A 16,457-nucleotide genomic window follows, 5' to 3' on the forward strand; every position below is an offset into this window, starting at 1 on the left:
CCTTGTTCTTAGTAAGGGTTGCACTCTTCTGCTTCTGTTTGCGTGATAGTCACCTTACTCCTAATTATATGGTTGTTTTTTTTTTTTGTCATTTTGTTTTAGGTGAGCTGTCCTCTTTCAGTATTTCCTGTAGTGCAGGCCTCATAGTGGAGAATTTCCTCAATTTCTGTTTGTCTGGAAAGATCTTTATTTCTCCTTCATATCTAAGGGAGAGCTTAGCTGGATACATTATTCTTGGCTGGTAGTTTCTTTCATTTAATAGCTTGAATATTTGACTCCACTTCTTTCTGGCTTGTAAGGTTTGTGCTGAGAAGTCCAACGATAATCTAATGGGTTTTCCTTTACAAATTATCATCTTCTCCCTGGCTGCCTGAGAATTCTGTCTTTGTCATTGATTTTTGATAATTTTAATACAGTGTGTTTTGGTGAAGGTCTTTTTGGGTTGAGATAATTGGGTGTTCTGTTGACTTCTTGAATTCCAAGCTCCAGCTCATTCCTTACATTTGGGAAGTTCTCATCAAGTATTTGTCTGAAAACGCTTTCTAATCTTTGCTCATTTTCCTCCCCTTCAAGAATTCCCATTATTCTTATGTTTCCTCTCCTGATGGTATCAGCTAGTTCTTGTATTTCTCTTTCATGATTTTTCATTCTTCGTTTTCTCTCCTCTTCCTTCTGATTTATTTCTAGATTTCTCTCTTTGATATCACTGATTCTTTCCTCCATTTGGTTAACTCTATTTCCCAAGCTTGCTATTTCATTTTTCAACTCCTGCAGTGTGTTCTTCATCTCCAGAAGTTCTATTTGTTTGTTTGTTTGTTTGTTTTGAGGGTTTCGATCTCCTTGCTCTGCTCATCTAGGTGTTTTTTCAATTCCTGAATTGTTGATATGACTCGTTTCAGAGCTCACTGAGTTTTTCCAGAAGTACCATCCTGAATTCTCTGTCATTTAAATGGCATATTTCTATGTCTGTAAGTTCATTTTCTGGAGATTTTTCTCTTTCTTTCTGAGATACCTTGTCGCCTTGGTTGTTCACGGTGTTTAATGGATTATTTCTCAGCCTGGGCATTAATGGAAATGTATTCTGCTTTTTTTTCCAGAAAGAAGATTTATTATATAAAGGTCTCTCTTTAGCCTGCTGCAAAGAAGGTGCTTTTCTTTTGGTTTCCAGTAGGTGGCTTCTAAACCTCTTGGATCCCTGCTTTACATAAAGCCTTAAAAATGCCTTTTTATTTTGTGATAGATATTTAATCACGCTCGCTACTCTAAGTTTCGGTCCCTGTCAGTGTTAGTGACACTTTTGGTAGCGTTTTCTCAGATTCCCCTGGGGCTCCGCAGTGTTTGGTCTCGGAGGATATGGGGAGAGGGACTCTCTGGGTTGGGGGATGGAGGGCTGTGGCTCAGCCTCAGTTTTGAAACTGCAGCCAGTAAAAATCAATTGTTGTTTTTCTGCCGTTCCGCTTCTCCTCCTTCTGCCCTGATGACTGTGCCCTGCCGCTGGCCACTGGAGCTCACCGCATTCTCAGGCAGAGCTGTTCAGGGAACTCGCCGCACCTTCTTCCCTCCCCCTCCTCCTATAGGGAGATCCGGTGGCTGCGAGAGGCAACTTCTTTATTTCTCCCAGTCCACCTCCCAGCACCTGGGGTCCTGACCTGTGGTAGCTCTTATGTGCAGAAACCACACTCAGACGTGCTGGTGTGCAGTTTGGGTGTTTTTTGTTGAGTTTTAAATGTTCAGCTTATTGTTGTTTCAAGGGGAGACATCTGGGGATGTCTCTCACTCCGCCATGTTTCCAGCAGATTTCTCTGCACCCTCCTTTTTTAAATCCATGAGCCTAAACCTCCTTACATATCTATCCATTTGTTCCTTCTCCATATCTCATATTCTTCTTTTTACCTACACATTTCCTGCCTTACTCATCCATATATCTCTTCTATCTGATGGCTGAAGGTAGAGGAGGTGACAGGATTTTTCATAGTCTATCTGTCAATAATGGGGGATAGTGCTGCTTGTTTTGTGAAAGCCGAGGACCTGGAGATATGAAATCAATCACTGCACTTAAATGTAAATAGATGGCTTTGCTGGCATATAAGTCAAATATGACATAAATGCAGTATAATAATATATTGTCTTTTTTGATCTCATAAGATTTAGCAACATTAACTCATTTTTACAGGCATCATAATTATCTTAGAAATCCTATAATATGATGTTTTTGCTTGGATTTAAGGTTTCCTGGGGCCATTATAATCTTCCTTTATCATTGAATATATCTCTATTTTCAGCCTTTGACAATGCCTTATAAAATATTTTTTTTCATTCTTATATGATGTTTTCCCTTTTGAAAACAGAGTTATGAAAATGAACTCACTCTAAAGCCTTTCCAGTAAATGTAGGAAATATATTTTACCAGAAAATCTATAGTCCAGGATGGAGGTAAAAAAGGCCTCCAACTCTTTTTCTATGGCTTCTCACCATCTGTTTTATTTTGAATTTAATCAAAGGTTAGTTGAGTAAAGGATACTTAGTTGTCCTTGTGAAGACAGAGTCAGGGAGGCAAATGCAATGTCTCGACACAGTCTATTTTAGTAAGTTTGAATGAATTTCATCTCAATCAAATTGTGCTACTCTGAAGTTGGTTGGCCTGCCAAACACATTGCTTCTGACTCACCACTGAAGCCTTCTGTTTGGGAGCACATAGCCTTCTCTGTCTGCTTCCGTTTTTATCCTTTTACAGTAGATGCCCTGTGGCCTGAAAAATAAAGAACTAGTCTCAGAAGTTCATCATTTGGTCTTTTGAGATTGAGGAAAGCAATAAAAGTACAAGGGAATTTGGGAAAGAACCTCAAACACTCACCCTGATGAGCATTTCTACTTCTCAAACCACAGTGTTATTTAACACTTTACCATTCAAAACTTTTTTGCATTATTTAATGAAGGACTCATTAATCACCTTTTTAAATTTAGTTTTGCAAAATCAGTATGCAACCACCCTCAAAACTGGCAACAATAGGAGTTTAATGTACTTTTTCTGTTTAGCTCTCTGGAACTCACTCAAAGGCACAGGAAGTGTCTGCTTGCTTGCTTCACCTTTGTCTTCTGTGTGTCCCATGCTAGTGGTTCCAAACGAGATGGGACTCTTTGAAAGCATGTTGCCTTGCCTAGCAAATAAATCCACTGGGACAAGACAGTTGCCATCTTTCTTGCAAAATCTTAGTGATTTCTTTTAAAGGAGCCCCAGATGATAACATTTTAAAAGAAATTGAGACAATAAAGCTGTTTCAATGGGAGAGAGAGGTTGAATTATAGCAACCATCGTTACTTTAATCAATATGTGAAATGTTGTTTAATCATTTTACAAATCACATTTTATGATGTAAATAATAGCTATCATTTTTCTAATTTAAAAATCCCCTTCAGGCAATGACTAGTTTGTTTTTTTGTTTTGTTTTTCTTTTTCTCGACAGACGTTATAGTTTGCATAGCGTGACAGTTATAAACAGTGTTTGAAAGGAGGGTAAGGACGTGAGATGGCTCCTTACCAGACATGGTCTTTTTAGAAAAACTGTGAACAAAAGGAGGTGATTAGATGACTTCATTCTCTCCTGAATATAACTGGGAAGGCATGGAACCATCCTTTTTTCCCTCCTAATACAAATACTATAGATAATAAATAATTATTACAATAAATCATATTGATAAAATAATCCGAATATGTTTTACCTCTTAATATAACATGCTACCATTGAATTCTGGTGCAGTTCTCTCCATTTCTAAGAATTAAAAAAAAAAAGAGTACTATTGTTGAATGAGAATATAAGTGATTACTTGAGTTACTGTAGTGAACAACAGCTCAGCTGGGCAGAGAGCTATAATGATAGAAAAATTTGACTTTGACAGGGTCAATATACTGGGTAAGGACTTGGAATCAGAGAAAAAAACAAAAATGTTTCTATTAACATATAAGAAATTTGTGCTTTGATGTTTTAAAATAACAGCTTTATTGACATATAATTGATGCACCATTATAAACTGTGCAATTCATTGATTTTTAGTAAATTAACAGAGTTGTGTGATCACCACCAGCTTATTTTATAACATTTTTATCACCCCAGTAAGAAACTCTGTACCCATTAGCAGTCACTCCCTCCAAGCCCTTGACTACCACTAATCTACTTTCTTTCTAAAATTTTTTTCAGTTAAAAGATTTTTTAAAAAATTACAGTTGACATGCAACATTATTTTATATTAGTTTCTGGTGTATAGCATAGTGATTAGACATTTAGATAATTTATAAAGTCATCCCCTAATTAGCCTAGTACCCACCTGTCACCATACATAGTTATTACAATATTGACTATATTCCCTATGATGTACTAACAATTTGTACTTGTTAATCCCCTTACCTTTTTTACCCAGTCCCCCAACCCCCCTTCCTCATCTGGTAATCACCGGTTTGTTTTCTATATTTATGAGTCTGTTTCTGTTTCATTTGTTCACTTATTTTGTTCTTTGGTTTCACGTATAAGTGAGATCATATGATATTTGTCTTTCTCTATCTGACTTATTTCATTTAGCGTAATACCCTCTAGTCCATCCACATCGTCACAAGTGGTAAGATTTAATTCTTTTCTTATAGCCAAGTAACATTCCTTTGTATATACGTGCCACTTCTCTATCCAGTCGTCTATTGATGAGCACTTAGGTTGCTTCCATATCCTGCCTACCGTAAACACTGCAAAGAACATAGGGGTACATATAACTTTTTTAATTAGTGTTTTGGATTTCTTTGGACAAATACCCAGAGGTGCAATTGCTAGGTCAAAAAATTTTTTGAGGAAACTCCAAACTGTTTTCTATAGTGGCTGTGCCAATTTGCAATCCCATCAACAATGAACAAGAGTTCCCTTTTCTTCACATCCTCACCAACACTTGTAATTTGTTAATTTATTGATGATAGCCATTCTGACAAGTGTGAGGTGATATCTCATTGTGTGTTTTTAAATAATTTATTTAAATTAGTTTCAAGTATACAGTACCTTGGTTAGACATCTATATTTATATTGTTCATAAATCAATCCCCCCAATTGCTCCCTCCCTCCCCTGGCCCTCCACTTAGCCATCTTATTAATGCTAACTGCATTCCCTCTGCCATGCTCCCCATCCCTGTGCCCAACTATCAACTACTAATTTGTACTTCTTTAACCCTTCACCCCATTGTGGTTTTAAATTGCATTTCTCCGATGATTAGTGACACATCTTTCAGTTGAGCATCTTTTCATATGTCTATTGTCCACTTTTGTGTCCTCTTTGGAGAAATGTCTATTCAGGTCCTTTGCCCATTTTTTAATTGGATTTTTTTTTTTTTGGTGTTGAGTTGTATGAGTTTTTTATAGATTTTGGATATTAACACCTTATCGGGTATATCACTGGTAAATACTTCTCCCATTCAGTAGGATGTCTTTTGGTTTTGTAGATGGTTTCCTTTGCTGCACAAAACTTTTTAGTTTGATGTAGCCCCATTTGTTTATTTTTTCTTTTGTTTCCCTTACCCAAGGAGATATATCGGGAAAAAAATATATTACTAAGAGCAATGTCAAAGAGTTTACTGCCTATGTTTTCTTCTAGGAGTTTTATGGTTTTGGGTCTTACAATTAAATATTTAAACCATTTTGAGTTTTTTCTTATATATGGCGTAATAAGGTGGTCTAGTTTCATTTTTTACATGTATCTGTCTGGTTTTCCCAACATCATTTATTGAATAGACTGTCTTTACCCCATTGTATATTCTCTCCTTTTTTGTCATAGATTAATTGACCATATACGTGTGGGTTTATTTCTGGGCTCTCTATTCTGTTCCATTTATCTCTGTGTCTGTTTTTATGCCAGAACCAGAATGTTTTGATTACTATAGCCTTGTAGTATAGTTTGATACCAGGTAGTGTGATAACCTCCAACTTAGTTCTTATTCTTCAAGATTGCTGTGGCTATTCGAAGTCTTTTGCATTTCCATATAAATTTTAGAATTATTTACTCTAGTTCTGTGAAAAATGCCATTGGTATTTTGATAGGGATTGCATTGAATCTATAGATTGCTTTGGGTAGTATGGACATTTTAATGATGTTAATTCTTCCTATATATGAGCACATTATATGCTTCCATTTATTTGTGTCTTCTTCAAATTCTTCAATGTTTTATAATTTTCCAAGTACAGTTCTTTTACCTCCTTGGTTAAATTTGTTCCTAGGTATTTTATTTATTATTATTTTTTATCTAATCGTAAAGAGAATTGTTTACTTAATTTCTCTTTCTGATAGTTTGTTATTGGTATATAAAAATGCAACTGACTGATTTCTGAATATTAAGTTTGCACTCTTATACTATACTATTTTTTTTTCAGTTCTAATAGTGTTTTTGGCAATATCTTTGGGGTTTTCTCTATAAAGTATCATGTCATCTGCAAATAATGACAGTTTTACTTCTGTTTTTCTAATTTGGATGCTTTTCTTTTTCTTGTCTAATTGTTGTTGCCAGGACTTCCAATACAATGTTGAATAAAAGTGGTGAAAGTGGACATTTTTGACTAGTTCTAGATCTTAGAGAAAATGCTTTTAGCTTTTTTCTGTTAAATATGATGTTACCTATGGGTTTATCATATATGGCCTTTATTATGTTGAGGTATGTTCCCTCTACTCCCACTTTGTTGAGAGTTTTCATCACAAATTGATGCTGGATTTTGTCAAACAATTTTTCTGCATCTGTTGATATGATCATATGATTTTTATCTTTCGATTTATTTATGTGGTATATCATATTAATTGATTTGTGGCTATTGAACCAACTTTGTATCCTAGGAATCAATCCCACTTTATCATGGTGTTTGATCTTTTTAATGTATTGCTGAATTCAATTTGCTAATATTTTGTTGAGGATTTTTGCATCTATGTTCATCAGGACTATCAGCTTTTTGTAGTGTCTTTGTCTGACTTTGGAATCAGGGTAATGGTGGCCTTGTAAAAATGAGCTTGGGAGGCTTCCTTCCTATTGAATATTTTGGAATAGTTTGAGAAGGACAGGTGTTAATTCTTTTTTGAATGTTTGGTAAAATTTACCTGTGAAGCCATCTAGTCCACGACTTTTATTTGTTGGGAGTTTTTTGATTACTGATTTGATTTTGTTATTAGTAATGGGTTTGTTCAGATTTCCAGTTTCTTCCTGATTAAGTCTTGGAAGATTGTATACTTTTAGGAGTTTATCCATTTCTTCCAGATTGTTCAATTTTTTGGCATATAATTGTTCATAGTATTTTCTCATAATCCTTTGTATTTCTGTGGTGTCAGTTGTCACTTCTTTTTCATTTCTGATTTTATTAATTTGAGTCCTCTCTCTTTTTTTCTTGATGAGTCTGGTAAAAGTTTTATTAATTTTGTTTATCTTTCCAAAGAAGTAGCTCTTGGTTTCATTGATCTTTTGTGATTCTTTTAGACTATTTCATTATTTCCTCTCTGATCTTTACCATTTCTTTCCTTCTATTCACTTTGGGCTTTGTTTGCTTTTCTTTTTCTAGTTCCTTTAGGTCAGCGGTCCCCAATCTTTTTGGCACCAGGGACCGGTACTCCTATGAGAATCTAATGCCTGATGATCTGAGGTGGAGCTGAGGTGGTGACGCTAGCACTGTGGAACGGCTGAAAATACAGAAGAAGCTTCACTCACTTGCCCGCTGTTTACCTCCTGCTGTGTAGGCCGTATTCCTAACAGGCCATGGACCAGTACTGGTCCACAGCCCGGGGTTTGAGGACCCCTGCTTTAGGTGTTAAGGTTAGATTTTTAAGATTTTTCTTGTTTCTTAAGGTAGGCCTGTATTGGTATAAATTTCTGACTGCTTTCAGTGTGTCCCATAGATTTTGATTCATTGTGTTTTCATTTTCATTTGTCTCAAGATATCTTTTTATTTCTTTCTTGATCTCATTGCTAACTTATTCATTATTTAGTAGCATGTTATGTAGCCTCCATGTGTTTGTGTGTTTTTCAGTTTTTTTTCTTGTAATTGATGTTTAGTTTCATACCATTGTGGTTGGAGTAGACACTTGATATGATTTCAGTCTTCTTAAATGTATTGAAGCTTGTTTTGTGGCCTAACATGTAGTCTATCTTGGAAAACATTTTATGTGCACTTGAGAAGAATGTATATTCTGCTGCTTTGTGATGAAACTCTAAAAATATCAATTAAACACATCTTGTCAAGTGTGTCATTTAAGGTCACAGTTTCCTTATTGATTTTATTGATTTTCTTTCTGGAGGATCTATCTTTTGATGTCAATGGGGTGTTAAAGTCCTCTACTATGACCATATTACTGTCAATCTCTTTCTTTATGTTGGTCAATATTTGCTTATATATTTAGGTGCTCCCATGTTGGGTGCAGAAATGTTTACAAGGGTTGTACCCTCTTGTTGGATTGATCCATTTATCATAATGAAATGTCTTTCGTTTGTCCTTTGTTTTAAATTCTATTTTGTCTGACATAAGTATTGCTACCCAGCTTCTTTTTTGTTGTTATTTACATTTGTGTGAAATATCTTTTTCATTCCATTTACTTTCAGTCTTTGTGTATCTTTTGATCTGAAGTAGGTCTCTTGTGGACAGCATATGTATGGATCTTGCTTTCTTATCCATTCAGCCACCCTATGTCTTTTGATTGGATCACTTAATCCATTTCCATTTAAAGTTATTATTGATAGAAATGTAGTTATTGCCATTTTATTATTCATATTATGTTCTTCTTAAAGAAGTTCCTTTAACATTTTATCACTGAATATTTTATGCCAATCACTTGCCTGCAAAGTTTCTGTTGAGAAATCAGCTGACAGTCTTATGGGAGCTCCTTTGTAGGCAACTAGCTACCTTTTTTTTGCTGTTTTTAAGATTCTCTCTTTGTCTTTAACCTTTGGTATTTTAATTCTGATGTGTCTTGGTGTGGGTCTCTTTGGGTTCATCTTGTTTGGGACTTTCTGAACTTCCTGGTTTTATCTGTCTATTTTCTTAGCCAAATTATGGAAGTTTTCCATCATTACTTCTTCAAATAGGTTCTTAATCCCTTGTTCTCTCTCTTTTCCTTCTGTCATCCTTGTGATGTGAATTTTGTTAAGCTTGATGCTGTCCCAGAGATTCTTTAAACTCTCCTTGGTTTTTTTATAATTGTTTTTCCTTTTTGCTGTTCTGATTGTTTTCAGCTACCTTCTCTTTCAAAGTGCCAATTCAATCGTCTGCTTCATTTAATCTGCTATTGATTCCTTCTAGTTTATTTCGGTTATTGTAGTCTTCATTTCTGAATTTTTTTTTATGTTTTATATGCTTTTTAAATGCTTATTATCTCTTTGTTGAAGTTCTCACTGAGATCATTGAGCATCCTTATAACCGTGTTTTGAACTCTATGTCTGGTAGATTTATTGCCTCCATTTTGTTTAGTTCGTTTTCTGGAGTTTTTTCCTTGTTCTTTCATTTGGGACAGGTTTCTTTGTCTCTTCATTTGGCTGCCTCCCTGTGTTTGTTTTTATGTATTAGGTAGATCTGCTATGTCTCCCAATCTTGGCAGGGCGTCTTTATGTAATAGGTGTCCTGTTGGTTCCAGTGGCACAGTCTCCCTGATCACCTGATCCAGGTACTCCAAGATTGTCCCTCGTGTGTGCCCTCCTATTGGCCTTGATTGCTGCTGTCATGTCGGTAGGTGGGATTGATCCTCATGCCTACTGACTGTGAAGATTGGCCTTGACTACGGTGTATGAACTGCTGTGTGGGGACTGATCCCCAGAGTGGTATTCACTCCAGTAGGCTCTGGTGCCTGCCAAAACCACCCTTTTGGTGTGCAACTCGTGGGCTAATTGGGTTGTGCTGTGTTGTGGTCTGAAGCTGGCCACCAGGTGTCTTAGCTCTGGAGCCTCTTGGGAGGGGCTCCTGTGCAGGCCAAGTTCCACTCTTGCCTGTGTCTGGCCTGGGGCTACCTGGCAGGAGCTACAAAGCAATCCTTGTTTGGTCGCTGCCTGTGGTGGACCTGGAGGTGTGTGGGAGAAGCCACACTTCAAACTGAGGCTAGTTGCTACTAGTTTTGGTCCTGGGGCAGCTTTGCAAAACGCCAGGGCATTCAGAGAGTTGCTGCCACCTGCTGGCTGCCCATAAGGCTCAGCGGCTGAAAAAGCCTCACCCGTCAGGTTACGTGAGCTAGGCGAGGCGGGGTCTCAGGGAGTCATCAGAGTGGGGTGAGTGGTGTTTACAGTGTTAATGCAGATGCAGATTTGGCATCTGTGCTGAGCCTGGGGCCACTCAGCAAAAGAGAGTGAGCACACCAAGTCCATTGGCCACTCACCTAGTGTCCACCAGTTCCCGAGAGTTGTCCACCAAAGACTACAGCAGAGGCAGGACATGGCTGCCTGCCGCCGAAAGAGCCTCAGGCGGTGCATGAGTTGGGTGGGGCGGGGTCTCAAGGAGTCATCAGGGTGGAGCGAGTGGAGTGCGTCAGGTCAAGGAAGATTTAAATTTGGCCGTGTCTGGGGAGGGCTCAACAGAGGGAAGATGGCGTCCGAGAACCAACTACATGAAAGTAGGTCTCAACACACGGACGATGGCAGCCGTCCCTCCAGCCCTGGCCCTGAAGCCACTCAACTCAGTCTCTCCCCATGTGTCTCTGGCATCTCTGATGCCACCGACACTCCGCCGGAGCCCAGGGTGAGTGCCTGGGAGCGAGAGTCTGTGTATGGGCCTTTTAGGGGGATGCTTGGTTTCCAGCAGCCTTCTGTCTCACCCAGATAGAATACTTGCTGATTTTTGCAGCTAGATGTTGTGGGGGCTCCTCTTCCTGGCACTGGTGCTCTGGGCAGAGGAGGCTGGTCTGGGGCAGGACCCCTTGCTCCTCAGAGGGGGACCTCTGAAGCTGAGATATTCCTCCTGATTTTTAACTGCCATACATGGGTGTGGGGCAAGCCTATTTGGCAACTCTGCCTTTCCTACCAGTCTTGGCATGGCTTCTTCTGTATATCCTTAATTATAAGACTTCTTTTCAGCTAGTCTTCAGATGGTTCTCCACATTGAGTGTTCTATAACTTAGTTGTAATTTGAATGTGGTCATGGGAGGAGGCAGGCACAGCATTTACTACTTTGTCATCTTGTCCAGATGAACTCAGAATCACCATTAATCTACTTTCTGTCTCTATGGAGTTTGTGTATTCTGGACATTTCATATAAATTGAATCATATAAAATTTTTTCTTTTATGTCTGGCTCCTTTCACTTAGCATAATATTTTCAAGGTTCGTCTTTGGCTGAATAATTTTCATTATATGAATATACCAGGTTTTGTTTATCTATTTATCAGTTTATGGACCTTTGAGTTATTTCCACTTTTTGGTTATTATTAATAATGCTGCTGTGAAAATTCATTTGTGGACATTTGTTTTTATTTCTCTAGGAGTGGAATCGCTGGGTCATTTGGTAACTATGTTTAACTTTCTGAGGAACTGCCAAACTGTTTTCAGCAGCAGATATACCTTTTAAGATTTCCACCAGCAAAATATGAGGATTCCAATTTCTCCACATCCTCACCAGCACTTGTTATTGTCTTTTTAAAAAAATTATAGCCATGTTAATGAGTGCAAACTAGTATCTCATTATTGTTTTTATTAGCATTTCCGTAATGGTTAATGATGTTGAGTATATATTCATGTGTATCTCTTCTTTGGAAAAGTCTATTGAAATTCTTTGCCAACTTATAATTGATTAATTTTATCATTGAGTTGTAAGAGTTCTTTATATGTTCTGGATACTAGACCCTTATCAGAGATATGATTTGTAAATATTTCTCCCATTCTGTGGGTTGTCTTTCACTTTTATAATATTGACCTTTGATGCACACTTACAAATTTTTTTCATGAATTCTAATTTATTTTTTCTCTTGTTGCTTGTATTTTTGGTGTCATCCAAGATTCTATTACTGAATCCAAGGTCATGAAGATTTCCTTCTTTGTTTTCTTCTAAGAGTTTTGAGTTTTAAGTCCTGAATCCATTTTGAGTTAATTTTGTATATGGTGTAAATAATGAGTACAGATTCTTTCTTTTGCATGTAGATGTCCAGTGGTCCCAGTACCATTCATTGAAAAGGCTGTTCTTTCCATTTTGAAAAGCCTTATTGCCCTTGTCAAAAATCAACTATAAACATCTAAAAATATACAGCAGACCCTTGTGTGGTTGTCTTAGGGAGTAAAATTAGATGGGGGAAATTTTACTCCCTATAATTATATGTGTATATTCATTAACTTTTTATAATAATGAAAAAAAAAATGTCAATTGACCATAGGTTCATTTCTGGACTCTCAATTCTATTCTGTTGGTCTATATATCTATCCTATACCAGTACTAAACTGTCTTGTTAATATAGCTTTGTAGTAAGTTTTGAAATTGGAAAATATACACTCTAACTTTGTTCTTTTCCAGGATTTTAAGAGTTCATGAAGGATTGATGTGAATTCTTTAAACTTTTTATAGAATCAATCAGTAAAGCCACCTTAGCTTGGACTTTAACTCATATGAAGTTGTTTTGAATACTAATTCAAGGTTCAATTTTTTTACTTGTTATCAGTCTATTTAGATTTTCTCTCTCTTTGTGAGTCAGTTTTGGTAGTTTGTGTCTTTCTAGAAATTATTTTACTTTTTTTAGTGATTGTCCTGGTTTGCAATATACATTTAGAACTAGTCCAAGTCCACTTTCCAATTACACTATACAGCTTCATAGGTAGTGCAAATACCTTATAATAACAAAGTATTCCTAATTCCTTCCTCCCATCCCTGTATCATTGTTATCATTCATTTCACTTACACATAAACATATGTATTATGTATAAATGTATATAATCTAATACATTGTTTCTATTATTTTGAACAAACTGTTATCTGTTAGATCAATTAAGAATAAGAAAAATAAAAGTTTTTACCTTCACTTATTCCTTTTCTCATGCTTTCTTCCTTTATATGGTTCTGAGTTTCTGACCTATAACACTTTCCTTCTCTTTGAAGAACTTTTTAAAAACATTTCTTGCAAGGCAGGTCTACTGCCAAAAAAATTTCCTCAATTTTTGCATGTTTAAGAGTCTTTATTTCTTCTTGATTTTTGAAAAAAGATTCACAGAGTACAGAATTTCAGGTTAATGTTTTCTTTCTCAACACTTTAAATATTTCGCTCCACTCTCCTCTTGTTTGCATGGTTTCTGAGGAGACGTTGGAAATAATTCTTATCTTAACTCCTCTACAGATAAGCTGGTTTCCCCCTCTGGCTTCTTTCAAGATATTTTTCCTTTATCTTTGGTTTTTCTGGAGTTTGAAAATGACATGCCTAGAGTTGTTTCGGGTTTTTTTTTTTTTGCATTTATTCTGCTCGTTTTTTCCTGGATCTGTGATTTGGTGTCTAACATTAATTTTGGGAAGTTGTCAGTCATTGTTGTTTCACATATTTTCTTCTGTTCCTTTCTCTCTTCTTTTTCTGGTATTCTCATCACATATATGCTACACTTTTAGTAGTTGTCCCGCAGTTCTCAAATATTATGTCTCATTTTTTCAGTCTTTTTTTTCCTATTTGCTTTTCAGTTTTGGGAGTTTATACTGACGTATCCTGAAGCTTACAGATTCATTCTTCATTTCTCTTATAGTGTTTTTGATCTTTAGCGTTTCATTTTTATTCTTTCATAGTATTTCCTTCTGCTTACAATACCCATTTGTTCTTGCACATTACCTACTTTTTCCATTAGAGGTCTTAGCATATTAATCACAATTATATTAAAATCTTGGTCTAATAATTCCAACATTCCTGCCATATTTGACTCTGGTTCTGTTTGCTTTGCCTCTTCAAACTGTTTTTTGCCTTTTAGTATGCTATGCAATTTTCCGTTGGAAACCAGACAAATAGACCTGTAGAAATGGGGGGGTGAGATGTGGGGAAGTATTCTAAAGTCTTATGATTAGGTCTTAGTCTTTTGGTGAGCTTATGTCCCTAGATTGTGAACTTCACCAATGCCTCTCAGGTTTTTCTTCCTTCTTTAGTTGGAACAGGAAAGCTAGAGGGAGCTGGAGTAAGGCACTTCCTTTCCCCTAAGTATGCTAAGCTCTGATAAAACCCCAATAAGTTAGGTTCTGGTAAAATCATTTCTCTTTCGAGGGCAGACCTTGTTACAAAGAACAGAATACTGTGGTGTGTTTCAAAATAGCTGTTTTTTCCTTCCCTCTTCTGAAGGATGAGGGGGATTATCCTCTTATCTTCATTGTGAGAACCCATTAGAGCTACTGGAAGTAAAACTCACAAAAGTGTGGGTACGTTCCCCTGGAGTTTTTAAGTCTCAGACTTGTTTGCACTGAGCCCCCAGCTATTCATTTCAGTTCAGGTTTTCCTCCCCTTGTACTGATTCCCATGAGAGCTTCTGCTCCCGGGTTTCTGCTCCAGCAAGTTTTGATTCTCTGTATCTGCCTGTCTGCCTCTCCAATTTGGAGGGGTACCATTTTCCCCTGTGACCTCAATTCCCTGACAGATGTAAGAAAAGTTAGTTTTTTTTCCAGTTTGTTCAGCAATTTACTTATTGTTAGGATGGAGTAATGACATCCAAGCTCCTTAAATGTAGGACTGGAAATCAGAAGTCCTCTTTCTTATTTCATATAAGCATTTGCAGCTATATATTTGTCTCTTAAGCACTGCTTTAACTGCCTCCCATGTTTTTTTTTAATGTTTTTTATTTATCTCAAGATAGTTTCTATTTATTTTATTGTCGTTAGACTTTCCACAGGCGGTAACATTTCTATTCCATCACCAAATTAATTTCACAGAGAATTAATATCTCTAAGCCCCTGGATTTAGACTTATACTTTTAGAGTGTAACTTCCGAGGAACAGAGGAACTGAAAGTAGACATGAGTGGTTGTAGAGGAGGGGCTATAATTTAAGCCCTAGCTTTTGAAGCCACCCTGTGGCCTATGTTCTTCTAAACCAGTGGTTCTCAACTAGGAGTGATATTGCCCTTCATGTGACATTTGACAATGTCTAGACACATTTTTGGTTTTCATAACTACAGTAGGGGGTGGCGTTTAACTGGCATCTAGCAGGTAGAGGCCAGGGATGCCACTAAACATCCTACAGTGTACAGTGTACTCCCTCAGAGCAGAGTTATCTGGTCTGAAATATCAACACTGCTGCCATTCAGAAACCTTTTTTAACCCCTTAAATTGGTGGGACTGTTTCTCACTCACCCAGCAACTACCTGTACACTGTCTCACTGCCTCTTCACAATGGTCCCTGAGGTAGGTGAAATGTCACAATTTGAGATGAGGTAAGTGAAGCCTTAAAACTGAAGCAACCTTTTAGTCAGTAGCAGAGCCTGGACAACCACCCTTCAGCCTATCTGTTTCCCAAAAAGCCCACAGCTACCTGGGCTCCACTTGCTTTGTCCATTTCACCTTTCAAAAGCAGGTCACCATGCATTGTCTTGTGAGTATATGTCTGGCATATTGGTAGACTCGGGGGCTTCTCTTAGCTAAGAATGCTTCACATTGTCTTGTGGTCCCCTGTTTAATATCTCCCTCTACAAATAGAGTGGAAATTTCTTGTGAGCAGCATGGAATTTGGCATGGAGTAGACATACAGTGAGTTTATCGTTGAAAGAATTAAGAGATATGAGAGGAAATTATCAAAATGTGAGCTAGGAGCTCAAAATGAAGGTTGTAGTTGCCTCCAGAAGAGGTTGGGAAATGGACCGTGACCCTAGGATTGATGGGGGAAGAAAAATTGTGGGCCTGTACATTGATTGTTTTGCCTATAGGATTTAATTTGGTTATCATTAATAATACTGGTAAACATTATTTCCCTTGTTAAATTCTTCATATTTCAGCTTCCTTTTCTTTTTGTATTATTTATATTAGCACCTTTTACCTTTATTAAAAGACCAGTTTTAACCTTGTTTAAAAATCCAGTGTCCTCAGATTTTGTCCCATGAAGGCCTTATCAAAAACATAACTTAAAAAAAATATTTTGTCATGTTTGACATCAGTGATTGTTAAATCACCCTGACATTGAATTTACAGTAGCCCTCACTTAACATTGTCAGTAGATTCTGTGACTTTAGGTGACATGACATATAAAAAAAACTAATTTTACCATAGACTAATTGATATAAACAAAACTTAGGTTCCTATGGCATCTCATTAACGTTATAACAAAGCAATGTTGAGTGAAACGTTATTCAAAGACCTACTCTATGTCTTAAAGTAGCTGGTCTCAATTTTTTCATCCTTAAAATGGGACTAGTGATCCTTTGTTAGCTAACTGAGATCTTTCCTGAGGATAAAATGATTTAAAGCACATGAAAGCATTCTGAAGAGTACTATGTAAATGGCAAAGCCTATCAAGTTATGGGTAACTGAAAAATTCTATTCATCTG

General features: G+C 36.9%; 1 protein-coding gene across 1 annotated transcript in view; it reads left to right on the top strand.

Moving 5' to 3' along the window:
* ARHGEF6 (Rac/Cdc42 guanine nucleotide exchange factor 6) overlaps positions 1-16,457 on the top strand; it is a 108,949-nt gene that overhangs the window by 43,340 nt on the left and 49,152 nt on the right.

This window comes from Pteropus medius, unplaced genomic scaffold (assembly GCF_902729225.1).
Source record: "Pteropus medius unplaced genomic scaffold, Ma_sr-lr_union100, whole genome shotgun sequence".
Classification (NCBI taxonomy): Eukaryota; Metazoa; Chordata; class Mammalia; order Chiroptera; family Pteropodidae; genus Pteropus; species Pteropus medius.